This window comes from Silurus aristotelis (genome assembly GCF_946808225.1).
Source record: "Silurus aristotelis genome assembly, chromosome: 11".
Taxonomy (NCBI): Eukaryota; Metazoa; Chordata; class Actinopteri; order Siluriformes; family Siluridae; genus Silurus; species Silurus aristotelis.
The window spans coordinates 15,475,799-15,495,805 of record NC_139584.1 but is presented as its reverse complement, the minus strand read 5'-3'; the positions used below and the strand labels follow the sequence as shown (position 1 = coordinate 15,495,805).

The 20,007-nt window shown below is 37.5% G+C and overlaps 1 protein-coding gene and 1 long non-coding RNA gene across 4 annotated transcripts in view; one reads left to right on the top strand and one right to left on the bottom strand.

The window, feature by feature from the left end:
* Nucleotides 1-1,968: 1,968 nt before the first annotated feature.
* LOC310732915 lies at nucleotides 1,969-9,581 on the bottom strand. Its single transcript, XR_014535582.1, has 3 exons — nucleotides 8,524-9,581; nucleotides 7,560-8,367; nucleotides 1,969-4,943 (listed from the first exon to the last, which is right to left on the bottom strand). It is a non-coding gene; the product is annotated as an uncharacterized lncRNA (long non-coding RNA).
* A 198-nt stretch (nucleotides 9,582-9,779) lies between these two features.
* The window catches only part of sema6a (sema domain, transmembrane domain (TM), and cytoplasmic domain, (semaphorin) 6A), a 71,635-nt gene continuing 61,407 nt past the window's right edge, over nucleotides 9,780-20,007 (top strand). The window contains exon 1 of one of the 3 annotated variants that reach the window (XM_083553632.1): nucleotides 9,780-10,351. The gene's annotated coding sequence lies outside the window, so the exon portion shown is untranslated. The remainder of the gene's footprint in view (nucleotides 10,352-20,007) is intronic. The other 2 variants (XM_083553630.1, XM_083553633.1) reach the window with 2 other exon arrangements.

The window sequence follows — 20,007 nt, the reverse complement described above, 5'->3', positions numbered from 1 at the left end:
GTAATTATGAGGAGAAAAGGGACTCATGTGGTTTTATTCCTGCAAACACTCACACTGCAGCACACCTATAATTTATCTGCAGTGGGTTGGCAGAAACAGAATCATTTTACATTTCATTTATAACCAAGGTTGAGGCTTATACAAAAACCCTGACCTGAGTAGAGGGAATTTTATCCTTACTTCTGTCAGGTACAATATTGCCTAGTAGGCAGTATTCATTTTTTTTATTTCCATGTTTCTTAGTCAATCCATTGTACGCATTGTTTAATATCCGAGTGTGCTTTGTCTTTGACAGTTTTTAATATTGCAGCACATTTAATCACAAAGTAGAACATTACATAATTACATGAAAGCTAAGAAAAGAGCAGTCACACGATTCAATTCAATTTTACTCAAATCAAATCAATTTTTATTTTAATTTTCAATGATAAATGTGTTTCCTATAAGTTGATGCCTAATTAACAAGACAGAGGCAAAAACCTGAAACGATATGAGGAAGAAACTTTTTAAAGATCCAGATTATAAGATTCCTCCTCTGGGAAACACTGGATAGTGCATTTATAAATAATAAACTAAATCATCATGAAACAAGAATGGAGTGCATGGTAAATCACTTTTACAATCTATAAATGAGACAGAGTTCATGAACTAGCCTTATGATTTGCAGAGTGCAACAAAATGCATCACTTCTTAATTGTATCCCTGTTGAGCAATCTAAAGGCAAAAGAAAAACTCTATAAGAAACCTTTTCTTGATGGGGGTGACACTTCCTCTTCACTGAACCATTACTATAATATTTAAAATAATAATATGCTATTTTTGACAAATCAATAGTTCATACTTCTGTAACCTCTAGGTTGAATTAATAAAATGACCACTTACTACCATTCTATCTTATCCATTTAGTGGCTAATAAAATAAATTTGTATAAAATTAAATACGAATATAAAAGATATGAAATTAAGCACTTATTGATCTTGTGCCACAGTATTGGAGTAAACCTTTGGGTTGTTATGGTCTGCCATGTCAGTCATGCTGTGATGCTGTATGCTGTTTTTCATGCAATGTACATTGTTTTTAAACCATAACGTGACAATAAGAATACAGTACCTGGTTATCTGTGTTTCTCTCTCTCTCTCTCTCTCTCTCTCTCTCTCTCTCTCTCTCTCTCTCTCTCTCTCTCACACACACTCACACACACACACACACACACACACACACACACACACACACACACACACACACACACACACACACACATGCTCATAAGATTCTAGTGATCCTGACCCCTTCTGCTATGTATCTGTCTGATCCATCCTAATTTAATCTCATTTTGGTTTTTCTCATCACCAAGATTGAGGATGGCTCCAACATGGACAGCCTAAAGATTACTGTTAATAGAACCATGAAGATGAAAGTTTTATTAATAGAGTTTCTCTATAATGCAACCTCCAATTGTTATTAACGGTTTCAAGTCTCTGCTGGTTACACTATAATTAATGGATATTCAAGGTTACCCAGATGTGAAGGAATTCCCAAGTCTGGTTTCACTCATGGCTTCTTCTTCATTTCGTCTCAGTGCTTCCTTGTCACTGTCGCCTCTGGTTTGCTCATTAGGGATACACAGATCAGGCATAACATTATGACATTATAACATTAGGACAGATGAATTGAATAACACTGATTGTCTCTTCATCATGGCACCTCTTAGTGGGTGAGATATATAAAAGTTATTCAAAATTGATGTGTTAGAAGTGGTCAGTATTTATCAAAAGTGGTCAAAGGAAGGAACAGTGGTGAAAATGGTGACGGGGTCATAGGCAACCAAGGACCTTTGATGCACGTGGGGAGCAAAGGTTGGCCCGTGTGGTCCGATCCAACAGACGAGCAACTGCAGCTCAAATTGCTGAAGAAGTTAATGCTATCCCCCGGGTCGGGACTGTTTTGCCAGCAAAAGGGGGACCAACACAATATTAGGCAGGTAGTCATAATGTTATGCCTGATCAGTGTCATATAGTGTTTGTGCTATTGTTACTTTTCTAAAATAATACAAAATATACCGAATAGCAAAAAATGACTCCACTATTAGCAAGTCTGTCCAGAGCTTTTACATTTCTATTCACTGTAACTATAAAAACTGGATTAACATAACACTATGGCAACTCTGTTATTAATTTCAACCCCAATAATTAAAGTTGCATGCTGTGTGACATTGTGCATGTACCTCACTGTGGCTTTGACACAAGGGAAAGAACATTTCAAGATGAATTATGACATGCTAACAAAAGTGGGAAAGGCAGCTTTCCTATGAATTATGTAAGGCATGCCATGCCACTGACATTAGGATAGTTTAAGGGCATTTTCTCTGTGGCAGTTAGTGGAAAGTTTGCCAGTCTGAAGTAGGCCACAGAGTTATAAAAAATATATATAACTTAAAATACATAACAAGCCACCTACTGTAAGACCAAAATTTTGTTATAAACCTGTACGTTTTCATATGTGTGGGCATGTGTGGCTGTTAACATAGACAATATTATGGATGATTTTTTTTCATTAATTGGTTACATTTTGCTGTTAAATGTTATATATAATAAAATTGCTGTTAAATTATATAATACTAATTATCTTATAAGCGTGTATACATTCCAATTGGGACTTTCCCATGATTTTCTTAAAAGTGCTAGTTTTTTTAATTTATAATTTACTTCGATTTGGTTAAAGTTATTTCAAGTGATCTTGTCAGTTGATACTTTAGTATCACTGTAAACAAAGAAAAAATGTATAAAACATTTTGGAAGAACAGAAAGTGAAGGAGAACAGAGTTTTCAGTGAAGTTTTGATGTGTTCTTGGAAAAATCTTTCATGTGTTCAGGTATTAGGGTTGAGTGAATGCTGTGGGACACACATTTAAAATGAACATTTTTAGGGGCGTAACCCCATCAATCACAATGACACAAGCTAAGCATGGGCATCTGTGAACTCATGCATGTGTAAGTGGGTGGATGGTGTGTTCCTCTGGGTGTTACACTGGCCATAGATGCAGCATGGGCAGCAGTTCAAAAAAGATACGCTTGTCTGGCTTCATTGTCTACAATTGTGCTACATGGCAGGTTGGTTGTTGCATGATGGAGAGATCTGAATTTTAAATGAGAGATTTTTTTTTTTTTACTAAATTAGGATGTCCCAGAATCCCAGAAAAAAATGATATGATCCATAATTTATGAACATGAGATAAATTGACATACTAATGCAAATACACTAATATAATAAGTACAACTAATAAGATGTTCACAAATATGTTAATGACTGTATTTCAAGGTAGTAGGCTAGGACAAGAGGGGGTTACCATAAGCACTGTATATAAATGTTAATATTAAATTAAATGATAATAATACATTTCCTTTAAAATATGTACTTATGTTTTGTTTTGTTTTTTACAATTACTATTTGTAAATGGAATATTAAAGGGATAATGGGACACCATTTCAGAATCACCCTTATAGGAAACTATTGAAGCATGAGTCTGAACAACTGCACAAGGGGGCAGTATTGAAACGTTTAAGAAATCTGAAGCGACACATCCAATGCTCCAGTTTGACAAATGACATGTTGCCACTGGCTCGGAATAACATACTCCCTTTATAGATGAAGGGGTTGTAGGAAAAACTGATTGTGTCAGAGGACTCCTTGAAGTAAAACAGTTTACATCTTGAATTTACATCTTCTGGTTCTGGAACAGCAGTAAAAGACATACAATATCTAAATCCACAATTGCTAACTGCTTGGAAGCCAGAAGCTATTTTTCATGCAATTATACTTGAGATTTGTATTCATTTGCCTGTGAGACGTGAGCTCCCCTTGAAGTGTGTTTCTGATGTTATTGTATCCTGCCCCAATGACTTATTACGTTAATGTCTCTGGCAAGCCATAATTACAGGAATGGAGGGTGGAAAGCGGTGCCAGAACTCTATTGTAGCTCTGGTGAGGCCATCCCTCTGATGTTCGGTCGGGGGAAAAAATTCCATTTTGCCATAGCCATACAATCTTTGCAACAGACGTATGTGCTACCAAAACCACAATGACACATAATGGCACACAAATCATATGCAGCTGAAATAACGTGTTACTTAGCACACGGCATTGTTGATTTGAACTCTTTTTATTAACAAGCGTTCTACATCTTTTGCCATGCCGATCCATTCTTATTCACTGAATGAGTTATTTTATATTCACATGCCTTTGGATCACATTGGCATCCTGCCTGTTTGCCAACTCCTACAACATATGATGCAACGTCTTTTGTTTTAGTTGACATGACTGTAGATTTGTAGTTGTGTTGTTTTTTTTTTCTCTTTCACCAACATGCCTGGTCTATAAATATACACACAGAGTCGTTCTTTACTCCTCAAGCTTTTAAGTTTAAGATGCTTTTTGAGTTTAAGCATTTATTTTGTATTTTTTCAATGGTGTCTACTCTAAAAAGGTCACAGTGTTCACAGTATACTACATATTGTATAGAACATATATACATATAATACACAGTAGTATAGTCTTGCACAGGCAACTGCTACATAGCAACACTGCCTTTTGTGTAGAGCTTTAAGGGTCTTAATATATAATTCGCCATATTTTTTTTTTTAATATGGTATCATTTTGTTGTTTGAACGGTTAATCAATGAAAGAGAAACAGCATTGGCTTGGACAAAGTTGCCAGTTTTGCTTTGGATCATCAATGCTATGACTGAGCCCTAAAAATCTGCATGAGCAGTCAGCATGTCGCATCCTGGGGCTGTGGGAACAATACAGCAACAAAGGAAAGGGAGTGGCCGTACCAGGATATCCCATCCCATTCACTGCGCCCTCTTCCTGAAGAGTTTTCCAGCAGCATCCAAGGAGAGGGCGAAAAGGTCAGACTTGCATATCCTTCCAAACTCTTCTATCACCTGTACAGAGCACTTCATACATTCCAGTTTGCCGACAAGTCAGAGCTATATAATGTTCTAAAAAATATTTAATTATAGTAGACATGAGTAGACAAAACAAAGCAAAACCAATTAAATCAGTTTATACACAGTTTTTAATATGCACTAATATAAAAACCTGTTCCATGAGGGCTCTCTGGAGAGCTAAATGTACCTTAGAACCTGCTTTAAAAGGTAAACCTTCTTTTGTAGGATCTACCCCGGACCTTTAAGATTTAATTTTTGTCTTGCAATCGCAGGATAAAATATCATCTTTCCTTTTATCTTCTCTTTAAATATGAATCAAGATTCTATCTTTTAACCTTCCAATACTTAGACCAGTTATTAAAAATATGGTACCCCCCCTTAACTAGTTTTCTCTTTCCTTTATATTAACCCTCATAAGGTCTTCGTTTCCTGTTTACAAATCTGGTCTTTGGGGTCTATATGACCCCAACAATTGATAGAGAAATTATACAAAAAATATACATTTTTAATTATACAAATAATATATATTTTTTTGTTTACTTCTCATCTATTCATTAATGCTGTGTTTTGGGAGATATGAAGTACTTTTGTACCTATTTATCACACAATTCCTCAACTACACCATAAGCTTGCATATGAAATATTATTTTTTTATGAAAAAATCACTTAAATGATGATCTAAATTTCTGATTTATGCTGGATTTATAGATTTTTTTTTGACAAATGAAGAAAAAATATTGAGGTTTTTTCACATTTCCCATTCATTTCAATGTGGGGTCATATTGACCCCGAAGACCAAAAAATCTTTTTACATACCTTCAGAACAACCGAATCAAGCCCAGTTTTTTTGTGTGTGTATAGATAGATTATGTAGGAAAAGTCACAAAATATTATTCCACTCAGATGAAGGGAACCCTTTTTTTTTATCAAGGAAAAGTCGATTGGGGTCATATAGACCCCAAGGACCAATTAAAGGTTAAATGTGGAACTTTTTTGGCTTGCATGAACTCCCGAATAAATATGTCAAATCCAAATCCTCTTCTTGCCCAAGTCTTCATGTCCCACTAAAAGTCTAACAAGCAGCGTTAATGAGAAAATGTAAATTAATTTTACCTAATTTTAGACTCTTTGCAGCCATGTTTATGGTACAGGGCAGTGGATAACACAGTATATAATATTCTATTTTAGAGACTTCAGTGATGGGAGCTCAAATCTTAGGAACAGTCAGAGGGGCTGCTGAGCAAGTTCTTAAAACTTTGATAAGTAGATATAGTAGATGACTTTATTTATCCCAAAGGGATAATGCTGTTGCTGTGAGCTTGGAGTCTGGAAGAAGTCAGAGTTTGCTTAAGATACAAACATCAATTTTTTTAATACATATTTTGTCACACAACTTGGTGATATACTGGATTCTCTACACATATTCTTCAAGATCTACTAGTGAAATGTTAAAATCATGAGAAACTCATTTTATTAAACCAGCACAACAATGATTGATCAGCTGGAGTTACTCTTAAGCAACTGATTCAGCACCATACAAATTTATAGCTAAGAGTATCACTCAACTTTAAGTTGTATGTTCATCAAATAATGGTAGCATATTGATCCCGTGACTCATAAATAAAGTTGCTGTAGCATTAACTGCGTTCTGTCGAATTTACAGCCAGTTAGCCTATTTCCAGAGTGATCTGAATTGCTTTTATTTGACACATAGGTCAAAGTGTGACTGACCTGTAATGACAAGAAAAAATAGTTTCGGACTAGATGAGTAAGGGGGGGAGAGAGGCATAAATTTACAGAGACAATACATTTGCTAACTAGGAAGAGGAAGAACACATGTTCAGGCTTGTACCTTTTCCAATCACCTTGCTGAACAAATCATTTCGAAGCACTCTGTAAGGATTTCCTTGGGAAGTTCGTGCTGAGAATCTGACCTCCGCAGTGCTATAGGGCATGTCTTTCCCATACAATTGAACATCTGCCTTTTTAATTAATCATTATGCTTGTATAAAAATATGTTGTTTTTAAACATTTTTGGCCAGGTTTGTGAGCTAGTTTATTTCCATTTTCCTATTTTCTGTTGAGTCAGATGGAGCCGTAGATGTAGATGTAGTCAAAAAAGTGTAAATAACTGGGTGGTTTGATAGCATGACCTTTTCAATCGTCATGTTATCATAGTGTAGTTGTTTTTCAAGCCTTTCAGCCATATGACACTTCAGGAACCATTGAGGAGAAAGTGTTTATATTTATAATTGCAATATGCAGCATTGCTGCACCTCCTCACAGCTCCTTGAGGGCCCACAGTCAATTTCGGAGCTCAGGTTACTTTCTGTGTAGGTTTCTTCTGGGTCCTCCAAAAAAAAAATATGCAGGTAGAATAGTGTGAGAATGTGTGTGTGTGTGTGTGTGTGTGTGTGTGTGTGTGTGTGTGTGTGTGTGTGTGTGTGTGTGTGTGTGTGTGTGTGTGTGTGTATGAAAGTGTGTGTATTGTGCCCAGTGATGATCCAACAATTAGAGCTAAAATTTCTGGTTACATTTTTGGTTACTGATGAATGATAGATAATTGATTGATTGATAATTAATAAAAATATATATATTTTAATCACTGACCTTGTCTTTATTCCCAGTTCTCTGTCACAGCATAGAGCAGGTTTGTGTCAAAGTGACATCTCACTGTTCCCTTTCCTGAAATCCACTGTGCACTGATTTGAAATCATCAAGCAGTCAGCAAGCCGCCTCAGACAGTGAAGCCCAGTGGGAAAGGATGAATGACTCAAGCATGCAGTCGGAAGCATGAAAAAAAATAGAAGCTTTGACTAGGTAAATAATGCTCCACATGCACATAAGCTACTGTTGCACTTTAACAAGGAGTAACTAAAATGCACAGGCTAAAAAATTCATGAAATCCATTATGTGTATGTGCCGACAAAATGATTTATTCAACAGGAGCTGCGTATCGCTGCTGCTAAAATCCACAAATTTACCTGCACCTTTCCATTTAACCATCTCATATATAGGAAGTACAAGACTCTATAACATCTCACTGTGCCTTTTACACATTAAATATTTTTTTTTGCCAGATTTGGTTTGATTTGTTTCAGTCCCTAAAGATGTTTTCAGTGACATGCTCCCTAGCTGTTACTGTAAATTAGTGTCTATTGGACAAAAGTCTCTGACATATTTATTACTTTTCTTAGTCCATAAAGCACAGAGTTCACACTGAGGCTAATTCAGCATTATACAATATTTTAGCATTGTAAAATTACACTTTCTATCTGACATGTCTGAAAAACCTCACTGTAGCATTATAATATCATAGAGTTGTCTTAATTAACTGTGCATATAAGGGGAATAAATGACAATCATTAAAATCAATAAAGAATAATTAACATTGAAATAATATTGTGTTTCCCGTGGGCTCACCACCTGCAGGAGGGACTGTAAGGGATGGTGCTGTGAGGATTGGGCAGCAGTCGAAGGCGGGGGCCTGCTTAGACTGCTGCCCCCGCGACCCGAATTACGAATAAGCGGAGAAAATGAATGAATGAATGAATAATATTGTGTTACCTTAAACATATTGGTAGTTGTGGTAGTTTAATTGCACACAACAGTGTGTCTTTTTTTTTTTTTTGCTAGCATTTTTAATATTTTCGCATGTAATATTCTCAGTGGTGAGAAGGAAAGAGCAATGGCAGAGAAAATCTTTAAACTACTGCAGAGCAGGAAATTACAACCGAAAGTACACCAAGCAGGTTGGCATTATTAGTATTAATCCCTAAATCAAGTTGTGTAAACAGTGGTTTACAGCTTCTGCCCTTTACATCGCTCTAAGTAATCAATGTGGTATGCCAGTGAAACAATATGTATTTCAGCTCGCAATAATGATAGACCTCGACGGAATACGCTGTACATTAATCCAATACATTTGATGAAATAAGGCTATTTTGCCAGTGGATCCCATGGGACTTGTCTAGAGACATGACAAGTGCCCCAGCTGCTTTTTTTAAAACACAATTTGGCCATTTCCCAATTCCCATCCATTATCTCCTGCCACATGACAGTGACCAAGCAGGGCAGGTGAAGGCTTGCATGTTAGCATGTCTTCCTCTTCTGCTTCTTCTTATTCTACTCATGATTCCTCACAGGGCAACTCATGAGCTGCCCATAAGTTGTGATTGACAAATGTAAGGGTTATGCCATTCCTCCCATTCAATGAGCATGTCCAATTTTGGCTCTTGGGCTCCAGAATGTCTGTGGAATCTTCAATCTCCTGATGATCTCCCAAGTGCTTTTCTGTCACGCAACTCAAAGCCATAAGGCTGTTTTTTAGTGATGTTTAAGACATTTTCTTTCAAGAAATACAAGTCATGGGATGCATGGGATATCTCTACCTCTGCACAGTAAAATGAAGTATTGCTTTGTGGCTAGGACACACTGATGACCTTTCAAATTGGTTCTATTCAGGGTTTTTTAAAAAAGACTGAGCCCCACATATGGTTAAAATACCATGTAATTACCATGGTGGGACTATTAAAGATGAATTAACCAAGCCTTCAAAGAACGAGAAGAAAACAGTAAATAAGCATGCAATTTGCTCTGTAGTAAATGTAATAACCTATAATAACAGTAACCCATGATAAGTTCCAGGTGGCAGCTGTAGCTACTGTTTCAACTGGTGGACTAATAGCAGGAAAGAGTCCCCACAACTAAGCCGTTGGTTTGGTGTGAAGGTGAGCCTGAATGGCGATTAGAAAATAAGTGTCGGGAGATGACGAGACCACCGGAGTGGGCTTTTTTTCACTCTTAGTTTCATGAGACAAAGACCGAGAGGCCTTGGTTGCGTCTCCAGTCACAGCGTCTCTGTCTCATTCGGGTCATTTGGACAGGCTTTTCTCACAATTCAGGACACCGCCTCTATTGTCGCGCGTCCTCACTCAGCTTTGTAAAGGGGGAAAAAAGACGACAGACACTTTCGATACGCGTCCCAAGTGACGGCTGATTATTTCTTGATTTATTTATTATTTGGGCTACACGTCGATCGGGCAGGTACACGACTCGTGAAACCTCATCAGCCGAACTAAATAAAACAAAAGCTCCTGTTCCGTGGAGCGAGCTCCAGGCTCCACTCAGCAGCTTAGCGCCTCCCTATGTGTGGACCGAGTGACAGCTGCGAGAGTGTGTGCGTGTATGTGAGTGTGTGTGAGTGTGTGAGGGCGCGCGCGCGCGCGCGTGTGTGTGTGTTCTAGTGAAGGAGGCTTCATCTCCCAAATAGGATGAGCAGCCGGTTTGGTGGTGGCACCGCGGATGGTCCGGACCGATTCACTGCTAGTGTTTTGGAGCTTTTCTTTGTTCAGGACTTCCAATGGATATTCCCGTGTGAAGGAGGCGCGCGCGTTATCACGGTACGAGGGAACCTTATTATTCGAAAGAAGGAACGTTTCCGTTATCCTTTTGTAATCGTGTGCTGCGTGGATGTGGGATTTAGGGATCATATCGAAGTTGTGGTGATCATCATGCAAACGTGCGATTGAATGAAAACTTGCTTTGGTATTAACTTGGCTTTTGTGTGTAGCAGATTAGACGCGAGTGCGCTCCTGGAGCGAGCTGCAGCCCCGGCTGACGTCACTCCTGTAAAACTTCTATACTGATTGTTTGTTTGTTTATTTGTTTAAATGCAATTGAGCTCATTGAGGAATGTGATACGTCTCGACACCTCGAGTGTGTGTGTGTGTGTGTGTGTGTGTGTGTGTGTGTGCGCGTGTAGGTGGTGTAATAACGCTGGGAACACAACACTGTCTAAATCGGATGTCAGTGCAAATATAGACACACTTCACCTATAGACCAGGTTTCATTCAGTGAACCTGTGCCGATTGGATCCCTGCGCTCGAATACGGACCCCATGCATATCTAATACACAGCATGATTTTTATTTGAATGGGAAAATAATAATATTGGATGTCTGATCAGTGTGCATGTAGTTATTAAAGTAAAAACATGGCGTGTCTTTGTTTTCTTAAAGCAATAATGTGGATTTTGCCACATGAGGAATAAGTCTGGGAACCTGTCTCATAATCTCTTCTGTGAATCAGTTTTTTAATATTACATATCACCTATAGGAAAAAGGATCTTTTATTCTACAGTCCTTCAGCCTACATTTTTAGCCACATTAGAGCAAAGAGTCTCTTGAATAGACTTTTGTGGAGATGAATGTTACTCAAATCTTCAATATTTGCAAAAAACAAAACAAAAAAAAAGGTTTGGTTGCGAAATCCAAAGTGCCAAAATGTACATACACATATGCACATATGTCAAAATTGATGCACATTGAGCGTTATGTCTTGATAAGGTGTTAATTGTGCCTCGTCGAATCGTTCGACAGATAGCTGATCTTGTGAGAAATCAGTTTGAATGTGAACGAACAAAGACGACGTGGTCAGATTTTGCTCAAGTGGGATGTAACAGTATGACCGATTACCCCGCCTGTAACCTCAACCTTTTGTATCTATCTGTGCGATTGATAGGCAGCAATTTATGATTTCAATTTCGGTTACGTCCACTTATATCTTCTGTGCTAAAAAGGTGCAAGAATGCAGTTAGGTGGTTTGAAAGAAATCTGGAAACCCCATCACTTGAGACCCTCTGGTCTTGACCCCAAAGGTCAAGTAGGGTGTGACTGTTTCAGCTCTGTCTGCGTTCGCTTCTCTCTGCACACAACAATACAGAGCATCTGTTTCTAGACGGGGAACAGAATGACAAAGCCTGTCCAAACTATTCAATCTCTCATGATTCTCCATGTGTCAGTGCTCTCTTATGACACTAATGGTACTTGTTAAGACTGCTGTCTGCTGTTCTGATGATGAAAAACTGGCTCCTGGACCAGGCAATATTCTAAGACTACTTTATATTCATGAGACTTTAAGGAGACTTTATTGTTTTTGGGGTTGGCTGCAATTTCCCACACATTTGCCTTTTTTCCTAGGTCAGTTGAACTTGTCCATTTCTGTGCGTTTTGTAATTGGTAAAACTCACTGCTGTGCGTCTGTTTAATCATAAGTAAGAGAAACTTGTATAAATTCAGAAGCACAGCTGAGGTTAGCCCACATTCACCTTTCATTAGTACTGCTGGGGCGGTTTATTGTGATATCGCCTGTACACCACCCATTTATAAACATCCAATTAAAGTTTTTTTTAATACCTACACCGCATCCGTCTTTAATTGCATATATTAGATTGAGGGGTTTATGTTTCATCTCTGCATTTGCATTTCATTCTGACTGTGTACTGTATTTCATTGCAGCACAGCATTTCACAATCTATGATATTGATTTGTTTGGGGGGCCGTAATAAATTTTTTTCAGGAAAAAATAATCAGGTTCTCAGTACTAACCTGCAGTGATGATGCATCCCACCTATCAGTTTGCCAGATGGCTTTCAGCAACGCCACCTACCAAACATGATTATGCTGCAAGTATGAAAAGGGCGTACTGTGTGAACTTGGAATCTTATGATGCTCTGTGAGCAGGCAGTACATGTGACCAGACTCCTTGGTTCTAATAGCATAAAAAGGGCATGCTGTAAGAGACAATAATCATAAAAAAAATAGTGTTTATATCTGAAATGATTTTTTTTTATTGTTCTGGAAAAAAAACAATAATGGACAAAATGACAAATGTATTACATTCTATAAAGCATAAGAATGAAGCACTCTAATTCATGTACGTAACCTTTTTTATATTTAGCGCCATTGTTATTTTTGTGTTTTTTGCAATCTGTTCTTTCAATTTATTCGATACTCCAGTAAACCTTGCAATGGGCGACAAAAAAAATTGCTTTTACAAGCCGCAACGCACTGGGAGGCATTTGGTCTTCACACCCCAACAATGGCAGTAAAGGCTCCATTGTGTGTGACTGATGTGGATTTGTCACACCGGTGGGCTTGAATCGCTTGTGGTGTAGTCTGTTTAGATTTTTATTGTCAAGAACAGGTACATTTGCTCAGCTTGAATAATTGAAGTGGGTTTATAATTTCAGCTCCATCACAATACTCTTATCGATGTGTCGCATGGATGGGGAACTTCATGTGATTTCCATGATCATGCATTATTAATGGACTCATGTATAGGAGATAATAGTAGGATATAGAATAATAGTATAGTTTAATAGATAGTATAATTTCTTATATTGGCTGCAGTTTCTGATTGTTAAATGCTCCCTTGATACTCAGTTTTTTAAAGCGAATATTTCACAGTAATAATGATGACATAATCAGAATAAGTGTTTGTGCTTCTATATACTCTATTGCCATAATTGTCTTTTGATATGATTAAAGCAGACTATTATTTACCATCCCACTCGCTACTGTGGATTCTTCCAGACCTGGTGGTTCTCTTGTTCAATCATAATAATGCCAGTATTTCATTTGAAATAGAGCTCGTTTAAATAAATAAGCAAAAGCCCAATCCAAAGTCATTTTCCAACCTGAAGCATGCTCTTGACCTGAAAATTCTCAAAGGTTTTATTTACTTCCGATTAAAGTATCCAGGTCATTGTTTATAGTGTTTTTTTTCCATTATAACTTCGCAATGTATATTTAAATCAATATTTTGTTTCCGGTCAATTGGTTCCACAGTGGCGTCAAATGGCTATCTGACATTTATTTGTTTATTATTGGTGTGACTGCTTCTGAACAATTGCTTCTTCTATAAAACTGAAAATATCTTTTCCTCCCTCTAAATTTACATGGTTGCTATCATATAAACATCATCTAAAATGGTAAGGACTGATTTATTACAGCTCAATCTACTTGTTTCTTTCTTGGCTAGATGCCCAAAATCCTTGTATAAAATTTGAGGTTAAACACAGGTGTGGATAAATGCTAGCGTCAGGCTTTGTGTTTATTTTCTTGTTTGTACAGGGATGGTTAGATGCCGTCGCTTGTGCTGAAGTGTGTAGCTTATTCACTGGTGATCCGCGGTTGCGCGTTCCACCAGGTTTTCGCATGCCGTGGTGGTGTGTGACACCGAGGACAACATGTACATCTGTCCCGTCCCCAGACCCAGCGTGACTGGCACGGCTTTGCTCATCTATTAATCATGGAGAGCGCCTTCTTATTCCGTTGCCATAGTTTCAGGGCCTGAGACGGCGCCGGGGCTGGAGGGGAGATGGCAGGGGCCAGCAATTCCAAACAGCCTCTCAAGGAGAGAGTATGCTTAAAGGGGCCACTATGGCTTGTGATGGTGGAGACTTATTGTGCATGCATGCCACAGATAGACTGAATGAAATATTGGGGAACTGACAGTGAAGACACCAAGAGAGAGCTCATATTTTTTTTAAATCACACTACGGCCCTTTGGATGGAAGCTGGCCCAGAGGCGTTGATAAGTGCAAATGAAACTGCTCTGCAGAAATCAGATAGAAGACTGATGATACCATTGGTTGAGATGATCGTTGTATATAGAGAAGCTCCATCTCAGAGTTTGACACAAATGCATGGCATTCGATGGTAAGATTGGTTCATTGTTTAAGTCATTTTAGTTAAGTAGTTTATTCAATGGCGCAGAGAAAATGAATATACTCCAATAGCGCTAAATCTCACTGACAGGCTGATGAGATTTTATAACTCTATATTGCCTTGTTTAACTTCACAGTATGCATAACTTTTCAGCGATGTCTTGAACTGAGCATGCTGATTAGACATTAGAGTCTAAAGTGTAAATAAATACAGCTATACAGGATAACATCTGGAGCTGAGTGAGCATCATTTTTTTTGCGTATTCGCTTGTCGTAGATATTCACAGTCATTCTTTATACACTATGTGATGTGCGCTTTTCAGCCAAATACCTGTTATACGGTATGTCAGATTATGATTCTCGAATTCCAAAGATAAATGAACTGCTAATTTTGGCATCAATGGTTATAATCTTTAGGGTGTTTTTACCTTGTTATAATGGTCATGGCCACTGTGTAGCTCCTCATCATATTTCTTTTTTAGCAAGCATTTTAGGGCACAGAACAAGCAGCGACAGGAGCACTGTAATCATGAGTCTTTCTCCTGTGCCTTTCATGTGGCTTTCGTTCTGAATAAAGAACCTTGTCATTGTCAGGACTGTTGGGCGGCAGTCCAAACCAGCATGATTTCCACTCTGCTTCTCATATCTATGACCTTTCTTGGATGGGCCACCCATAGCAGTTACAAAATAAGGGCTGTGGTGTTTTTTTCCTCTCGGCTGTTGGAGATTTCCCGGTGGTTTTGAACTTCTACAGTTGTGTTACATCACCCCTCTGCCTTCAGCAGGTGGTGTTGGAAAGAAAGATGTGGCTCTTGGAGGATTGTCAGGTTTTTTAAGGTATTGCATCACATTAAAGGACAGCTGCTGTAACTGTTCAAGCAGACTTAGTCACCACATTTAATATCTATTTTTGCATATCATTATTCTCAACTGTCTGCAGACTTATACCAGTTGGCACTAAGATCTAATCTCAGTGATTTTTTTTTCAGAGGCATTACTGTACATAAATCACATGACCAATAATCTTCAGAATTAGTACACGTTCATTTTGGGTGATTTAAGTTTTGCTCGTAAAGTATTCCAGATTTTCTTGGAGTTGGCTAATCAGGCACATGCAAAAATCATCCCTGGGGAGGTTTTAACTCTCTGAGACTTGTCGAAGAATGTTTAACAATAAAGGTCCTTTGTGTACATTTATGACATATCTAATGAACAAATTGCAGCCATGTGGCGTCGTGTGCCTGGTAACATAAGCTCAACCACAAGGCTTCCAGTGTTCAGCCCCTGCATGTCCATCAGCCCAGCGTTGAGAAACGAGGCAGGCACACTTATCATCACTCTCAGAGGACCTGCTCAACAGCCCCAACATTGTTTCCTTCCTCTGCCGCAACAGGAACCACACGTGAAACACCAGAAGTCGATCTAAAACAAGCACAGCTTTGTTGAACATTTTTTTAAGGTTTATTTTTCTTCTGCTTTTATTTAATAATCTTTGGGTTCTCTCTCACGTACAGAGATCACTGCATAAACACTATTTATGATGAATGACAGCCAGAGCAAATAAACACAGTGTTTCTTACAATCGTACCAAAGGGTTAGATGTTTGAGGTGTAATTGGATTGCTGGGCCCAGTGTATGGAAATAATTTGTCACCACTACTGAATTAAACATCGAGCAGTGTTATTTGGATAGCTGGTGCCTTGTTTGTTTTGTGTAAATTAATATGTTATTTGGAGGATTCTGCTTGCCTTAAAGCATTCATAGCACTCCTTTTAACCAAGCAGACAATTCGGAACACACCAGTCTATTCTTTGGCAGCATTGCTGATATGGGGAAAAAGAGCAACCCCTTTGTCTTAAGTTTCTCTAAGCTTGTTTCGGCTGCAGGATAGCATATATCAGCTAATGCAGCGTAACTGGATAGAGAGGAATGAAATGCTATCCAGATGCATTGCTCCTGCGTAACAACTGACCTATATAAGAGAGCGTGAGAGATCCAGGTGTATTATTGCAAGAGCATTTCCTCTTCGTCTCACTTTGATCTTTGTCGCTCGGGGGCCGAATGGATTTTTACCCCCTCTCTCCTACAGAGATGCATTTGTCCAAGGCCTGTTTCATCTTCAAATGAACCGAGAACGACTCTAAAACAAACTTTGTGTTCCCAGCTTAAGCCAATTAGACCAATTAGGCGGAATGCCGCATCCTTGACACCATCTACAATCTTTGTGAAGTTTTTGGAGCATAATATTCAGAGATGGGTAGTATTTTTGCGACAACATTCTACTTTCACTCATTCATTTTTGTACACATTTATCTGTACTTTCAAAATGTAAGACAGACTATTTGTCTTACATTTTCAAACCAGGCTCCTTACTTTAGTTTTAATCTATTTAGTGGCATGATACATTTTTGTCCTTTTTATTGGGCACCATTTTCAGCCTATCAACCTATCATTAACCGACTGTCACGTACTACAGTCATAGGCTAGCCTACAAAGCTACTAACGAGCAAGGCAGAAGGCAACAAGTAGAATGGCTAATGTTAAATAAACAGAGCGAGTCAGTGCTTTATATGGTGGTTGTTCAACCTCGATACATTCATTAGACAACAAAATTAGAAATTCTTATTTTATATATATATATATGTGTGTGTGTGTGTGTGTGTGTGTGTGTGTGTGTGTGTGTGTGTGTGTGTGTGTGTGTGTGTATATATGTGTGTATATACATATATAAAATGTGAGGTCCAGTTACAAGAGTGACACTAACAGTTAGTAGTAATGGCTACTTTTTACTTAAATACATGTCAGAGCCTATTTCTTTACCTTGAGTAAATAAAGTATACTCAGTACTTCAACTTTTAAAGCAGGAGTATCTATACTTCTACTTGGGTGAAGGATGTGTGTATTTGAGAAGACTTTACAGTGTTTCTGTATTTAAAAAGAAACATTATTGATTGGCACAACAGATACTTTCGTTTGTCAGCTTGCCTCATGCTAGATTTTTATCACAATGCTTGTTTTGACCATCGAACAAATTTGTCAGAAAAAAAACAGGCATAAATACAAGCTCTATTATGCGCATTCATTCAAATCAGGAGGAAGATGCACAGCACCCCATTAGAGTGAATTGATGTCACACCGGGAGAGATTTTATTGCTAGTTTGACAGTGCAGTGTGAGTGAAATTAGGCATGAAGCGCCACTACTTTATTACTAATGTCTGATCTGTCAGGCTTCGCTAACGGTTGTAGCCATGACTATACCTACAAAACGGCCACGGCTATTTGTTAAAGGGTCGTATTTTCTCCACAGTTTGTAGCAGGTTCTCTGTGCAGCTTCTCTGTCCTGGTTCTTTCTGGCAGCATGGGCTGAAGCTCAAGGAGACTCTGAGGCTTGGCAGTATTGATCTTCTGCTGATAACTATGAGGGGTATTTATATAGCCATTGATGGTTATTTATTCGCACAGATGCATTGTATTACATTTTGGAGGTTATTGAGTGTGAACTGAGATTCAAATCAATGAAACCGTAATATAGTTTTGTTTCCATTAATAGCACTCACACTTGGTGTTCACAGAAATGTCCTGAAAGGTTATTTTGAAGAAATAGCCACCGTGAGCAAGAACTGTGTGCATTATTTTAATCATTTAGGGTCAACAACTGACAGACCACGGTTCAGTAAGTGACCCAGCGGAAACTTAAAAAAATTCTCAATAAAAGTGGTAAATAAGAAGCAAGGTGTTTAGTGAATCTAGGTTTCAAAACATGAACTATAGTGGCTTTGTTAACAGATCTTTCTTTGCAGAAAATAAAAAAATTTTACGAGTTTTTTACTGAAGAAAGCTTAGACCAGAGACACCAGAGCTACCAAAATAGAAACATAAACTCAGTAAAGGAAGAGTAGAAACTCTTTGTCATTATGATTTGTCATTATGTTTACCCTTTCTGAGTGTCTGAGTAGGGAGCCATGATATGGCTTGTTTAAAGTGAACAACAAATAGAGAATGGCCACAGAAATATGTGCAGCATGTGTTGAGCATGAGCCTACTACTCAAAAGCAGTATTGTGATGCATCATTAAAAATAAAATCCACTACAAACAATCAAAATTATGAATAAAAAGTAATACCAATCTTTAAAAAAAAAAAAAAAAAAAAACGGTTACCATTGTGAGTTATTTATTTCCAATTGAACATAAAATTGACCTTTACAATTTTTTTTGTTTAGTAAGTGAACATGCCTACTTTATAACTTAGAATCTTTCTTTAAATAGCATATGACACAATACATTATAGATTCCAGTTTGCTAGAAACTTAAGGCACACACAATAGCTGGACAGCTGCTTGACTTTTGCTTGCATGCCATGCTGGATGGGATGTGGCATCAGTTGCAAGTCTGGCATCTTAATGCTGCTTTAACAGATCATATGACACTTGGGCATGTGTGAAAAGTCCAGTGTCCCCTTAGACCAGTGGGTGTCTGATTCAGGGACCTTGGGCTGATCAAATTTCTTGGGTTTTTCTGGTCAGGTGTTGTGGCAGGGACCTAATGAACACCATTTAGAGGTTTCTTGGTGTACTGGAAATCTGAAATACCAAAAGCTGTGTATTTTATAACTATTTTAAAATAGCCATTGAAATGTTTTACATCATTTATTGCTATCCTTGTTGTATAGGGTAGCATGATATATATACTTTACTTAACTTCACTGTTAGTGAAAACATAGTTAAAAATGTTATTCCAAATGTTCCTTAACATTCGGTCCCGTTGCAGATATATATATATATATATATATATATATATATATATATATATATATATATATATATATATATATATATATATATATATATATATATATATATATATATCATGCTACCCTATACAACAAGGATAGCAATAAATGATGTAAAACATTTCAATGGCTATTTTAAATTATATATATATATATATATATATATATATATATATATATATATATATATATATATATATATATATATATATATATATATATATATATATACACATATATATATACACATATATATATATTTACATTATATTGTGACTTCTCCATACTGATTCATTTTCATTATGCTTTATATCTATTCCATTGAACTGTAATCATTCTGCTTATTCAAGATTTTAGATGAGCATTTTTGAATAACACACAAGATGAAAAGAATGAGTCAGAGGAAACCACAATAACCTTCCCTTAGTCCTGAGCATGAAGAACTTTCAATAGGTTTGTCTCAAAAGAACAAAATACTGAATGCAGTATCACAAGCATCCCCCATGATACATCCCATATCTGTGTAATAGAGACAGCACTGCTATATCGTTTTCTCGTTTTGTATATATAGAATTGTAAAGGAAGGCTTTTGAACAAGATCCATCACACACTCCCAAACCCCCATATCAATAAAGCTGAAAATGAACCCGCAATTAAAAAAAGTCGAGAGAAAGGGATTTTCAGTGTGCCAGTGGGACCAAGCAACAGTTGCCTTGGCATAAAAAGAGTGACAGAGTCCTCTGACACTGTAATACTG